Below are 5,526 nucleotides of genomic sequence, written 5' to 3' on the forward strand. Positions count from 1 at the left end.
AAAAGTGCTCCTTTCCCTCTGAATTCCTGCCCTTATGTCTCGTAAAACATATCAAATCCTGCATTCACTTTTTTAATTGTAATTTTCAAGCAAGTTTAAGCATAAATGTAGAAAAAAAAAACCTGCAAGTTGTTCTTTAAGTACAATTTCAAGGTATTGTACTTTACTTGTGTATTTCATTGTTATGCAACTTTATAATTAAACTATTCCTCATTTATTTTAGAGGCAAGTCACTGCATTTATTTGCTACATTTAGTTATTCAGATTGTTGGTTCTTGCATTTATTATATAATTGTTTATTTGTGATAAACCCCCAACCCAAGCTTGATTCATAGTTTCAATGTCCGACTCCCAGAGTAGTTATTCATATTTTGGACTTTATCTGTACTTAAAGGCTCTCATCTTGTCTATAATACAGAATTAGAATCAGAAATACTTTATTTATCCCCAGGAGGGAATTTAGATTTGTCAACAGTTGCTCAGTTTTACAAGAAGATAAATACAAAATATTTATGTAAATATAAAATGTATTTTTGCTCAGTGTTATCATTCATTTGAACTTGCATGCTCTTTGTGTGTTGCTGTTGTGTTTGAAAGTGTGTGTTTGAAAGTGTGTGTTTGAATACGTGGAGGCTTTGTTGTCGACACCTGAGGTGTGGATGAAGTGACTGCAGACACACAGCATGCAACCTGAGCACAGCTGCTCCTGTTTCACCATTCACCTGTGTATGTGCGTGTGTGTGTGTGTGTGTGCGTGAGGTAAAGAGACACTGGTCCACAGCATCACCTGGCATGATGTAATATTTATAGGACCTTAATGTCTCTGCTTGCACAAATGGAGCATCCTGACTGATTCTCACACACACACACACACACACACACACACACACACACACACACACACACACACACACACACACACACACACACACAGACACAGACACACTGTCATATACTGTGCTTATTAATCAAAATGTGACATGTGTTTCAGGGGCGAGTGGAGGTGGAAGCCGGACACGAAAACATGAAGTTTGAAACCGGCCCGTTCTCTTACTACGGAGTCATGGCTCTGAGCTCAGCGTCACTTGGTGAGACAGCACATTAGACACAATGTACACACCTGTGCACGCAAGATGATTGAATAGGCACTGTACAGCATGCTTTTGCTGCAACATGACAAATGATACATTTTTAGATGTAGTTTTATTGAACTAGAGAAATGTTTGTTTTCACAGCCGTTACGCATAGACACATGGATTCAACACATCTCAAATAGACATACAGTACAGAAAGCAACATGGGGTACAGAAGAACAAGGAATACAAAAACTTCATATATACATCAATATTATCCGAGCCCCCAGTGTCAGCGAGGCATATTGTTCGAGGCCCATATTGCAGAGTAAAACAACTCCTGCTGAAGCTCTTCTAGATGTAGGTGTCCTCTATCCGCCCAGATAGGTGTAATGTGAAGTATTGTCAGTTCAGTGTCCCATTATGATTGGAAGTTTTTTATATTGCCTAATGAGGTGATTTCCACATTATAACAAGACATTTTGGATGTTGTAGTGACTTGATTTATAACTACACACAGGAGGTGGAGGAAGTTTTCAGATTCTTTACTACAGGAGAAAGTATTAATACCACACTATAAATACTCTGTTACAAGTCAAAGTCCTGCATTGGTGGCAGCTGTCCGTTCACATAAAGACTGAAATAACAACTGTTATTGTTCTTAGTAATCTGAGCCTTATGTCTCTCTGTTCTCCTCGACTTGCTGAAGCTCCTTCACAAAGTGCTGTGTCAGCGACTTGCTAATGATGCGGTGTGTTTGAAGAGAGAAGTGGAAAAGTCAATAAGCTTAATCCAAATAGGGAAACCCTTTAAGTTCAGAGAGAGTGCGTCTCCTCTCTTCCGAGCCGGCAGGTGACGCCTGAGAAATCGATCACAGAGACTAGAGTAGATATTTGTATCCTTTTAATTTATTAATGAGAGCTTGTGAAGGACCAAACAGGAAACGCCCATTCGTTAAACATGAACCTGAACTCATATTTTTTTAGAGGTCTGCATTTATTCTGTTGCCTTCCTCAGCTCACTGTAACGTTGTAGGTTACCTTGAGTTGATTTAATTTAGTTGGATCTAAATGGTAATCGGGTTCATTAAGAAATAGGTTAGGAAGTAAACTGAGGAAACAACCATGAGCTTTACTTTGCAGACGTCTTTGAAATTGGAGTTGAAGAACCTGTATGATAACTAAAAAGGCAGATGTGTGGCTTTATGTACTGTAAAGAGAATTCAATATAATCCAGCAAGATTATATTTAATAATATAGATACACCTCTTTCAATTTTAAAGGACATTTTTGTTTGTTTCTAAAGTGTAAGAAGAAAAAAAGAATCCCCTTCAACGTTTTCACACTTAGAAATGAACATCTGCCACTGTCAATACAGCATTCATTTACAACTTTGCACTGTTTTATTATTAAGTGTTTCAAAAAAAGTGTATTAGACTTTCTGCTTCAGAGCAGGAATCTCTGTGAAAGTCCTGTACAGTATGTCAGATTTCAGTCAAAGTAAGACATGTGATGAGGATAGCTGAAATGACAGAATGATGCAGACGCAGACTGGATGCAGGTTGTTGGCTTTAGAGGTGGATGTGGATGATGTTAGCCTATCAACAGTGCAGCAGGCTGGTATCCCATAAACTACCTCCCTGCCCTGAGGTGACTCTGGCTCTCTCCGTGTGTCACTGGTGACTCCTAGTGGTTCAGCGACGTTATTGCTGATCAAATGTTCTGCTCCTCTTCTTCTTCTGTTTCCCTTCCTGTTGGTCTGTTTCTGTCTGCTGGATAAACTGCTGTCTGTACTTCATGTGCACACGATGCCAGTCAGTGTGTGTGCAGCATGTCAAACACTTGACCATTTCTCATCCTAAAATGTTCCGTGTATAGTTGTGTAAATATAAATGTTACACATGTTTGCATTTTACTGGAAAGAACTGAGATTTAGGATCTATTTTAGGTAAAATATTCCTTACACAGTTGTTAACTTAGTTGTGTTGGCATTATAGGCCGAGGTATAAGGAATTAGATTTAAATTCAAAGAAAATAAACATAAAAGCTAAAAACGTTAATGAATAAATTCTCCATTTAAATCTAAATCAATATTAACGAATTATTCACTTGGTTACTTTTCCCTTTTTATTTATTAAATTATTAGGAGAAAAATGCCACGTTTTCAAGCTGGATTTTAGAAATGCTGACTTTTTTTAATCTCGGGTTTCGACTTGGTTTATTTTCTTTATATTTAAATTGATCTAATTCATATATCTCGCAAAATTAGGTCTTTAAAATATGTTTTCATAGTATTAGAAATTAGGATCTATTTTTAAAGATAAGGACAATAATTACATTTGAATTCAGGATAGTTTTGATACAGACTAGGCGGGCGCAGAGGTGCTGGAAAGTTCTTTGTCTCAGTTTATCCTCCTTGGTTGAAGAAGACTAAAACCTAGAAAATATCTTGTAAGTAAAAAGAGTAAACCACTAACGTGAAAGAATACAGAGAGCGGCATATGTGATATACACCAAACCAATAAACCAGCTCCTCTGTCTTCCTCTTTCTTCCTGTCCTCCTCCTCTTCCTTCTCTCTCAGCCGTCACCCCTCCTCTCTCCCCATCAGTGGCGTCTCCCCCTCCACGACGCCTTTCAGTAAAGAGGTTTTCTCTGTTCTCTCGTTTCCCAGGTAAACACTTGCACGGGCCAGCAGAGGGAGGNGTGTTGAGCGGTTGTGTTTTAGTGAGCTGGTATTTTTCGGTAGTTTTACATTGTATTTCAACATTTGTAATCATGGTGCAGGTTGCACAAATACCAGCCCATCAGGACATCGAGTCCACTATTTCCCTAACAGGAAAAGAAAGCTAGCTAGCTTTCGGTCCTGGGTTCGTTTATCGGGAAACCGTATTACATCTCTCTCCCCCCCCCTCCCTCCTTCCCTGCTCTCTCTCTCCCCTCCGGTACAGCACCGCAACGTAGTGTGGATTTGCATTAGGTAACGCGAGATACGGCTGATACTTGCGCATTACTTTCTGTTACGGATCAGTATCAACAGTCCTGCCAGTAACGTTACTATATTATCAATGCTACGTTAGTTATAGCCTGATATATGATAGCTAACTTTACAATGTTGTGATGTGACGTTAGCTAACATTCTGTAGCTAACACCGATCACTCACCAAGATAGCTGCCCAGTTCTCCACTGGTTCTCCTCACACCACAGCTCAATTTCTCTCCGATGGCCGTTATTTCTTCTAATCCTTGGCTGCTCCTGGTCTCTTGGACGCCTAACAGACTCATTATAAGGTTGTGGTCCGTCATATGCATTCGAATATACATGTTCAACTTCTTCTGTGTCGAAACTAGCATTGGGATCCATGTTTATTAATACGATACACCGGCCGCTCTCCCCCTTGTTTCCCCTTTGTTACGTCACACGCAGGAGGTCACGTGGGGAGGCTTTTTTGATGCGGAAGTAAACATTTCTTACAAAAACGACGCCAGATGTCACTAGTGTATATTTATGTATATTTTTTTGAAAATCTAGTCTATACATCATTTTCCGACACATTTATTCACAGGTGTCTTTAACCTGGAAGTTGCTCTTTAACAGATCCTGTTGTTATTCATAATCGTCCCTGTTCTCTGTTTGTCATTCTCAGGTGAGTGCATATGGATTCATGACTGAAGACTACAGTAAATACTCCAACTACTACTATGAGAAGATCAAGAAACATGTTGTTTTCTACGCCAACCACGACTATATCATGGAGAAAAATTTGTGGAAAAGCCTACATGACACGAAAATCCTTAAGCTATATCAAAGAACAAATTCAGAACAGGAGCCAGAAAAGGAAAAGAAACTGATACAGTGAGAATGGCGTTGCATCCATTATTTTATAGACATTTTATATTTGTATTATTATATGTGTTTACAGAAAGACCGTGGCAGACAATGTGTTACAAGCTCTTTCAAAATAGTCTCATGTCGCAAAGGCTCATTTCTAGATAAATGTCAAGACATTGGGTAATGGTCGCCAAATTCAAAAGGTAAATAAATTTTGAAGTTTGTAAAGGTATGATGGCGAAGGGAGCAGCTTAACGGCAGAAGAATTACAATATGTGCTGTGTGTTTGTTTCCTAGAAATTAGGGATGCTCCGATCGCCAATTTTGGGGCCGATCGCCGATCCAATCCAGTGGGTGGGGGCTATGGGGACCTTCCATTTAAACTCAGTTAATGGGGCTCATTCACTGGCGCTTCCACAAACCAACATAATTATCACATTCAAATGAAGTACATTATTCAAGTTTACATTAACTTGGGATAATAACATGAGCGGAAGCGCTCTCTTTTCCTCTCTCCCCCTGTCTGGCAGAGAGTGAATATCGGCCGATATCGATAGACGGCCGATCGATCGGAGCATCCCTAGAAATACACAGACTATGAACTCAAAAATGACCAAGAATAAT

The sequence above is a fragment of the Notothenia coriiceps genome, unplaced genomic scaffold, assembly GCF_000735185.1.
Source record: "Notothenia coriiceps isolate Sejong01 unplaced genomic scaffold, NC01 NC01_scaffold00013592, whole genome shotgun sequence".
NCBI classification, from domain to species: Eukaryota; Metazoa; Chordata; class Actinopteri; order Perciformes; family Nototheniidae; genus Notothenia; species Notothenia coriiceps.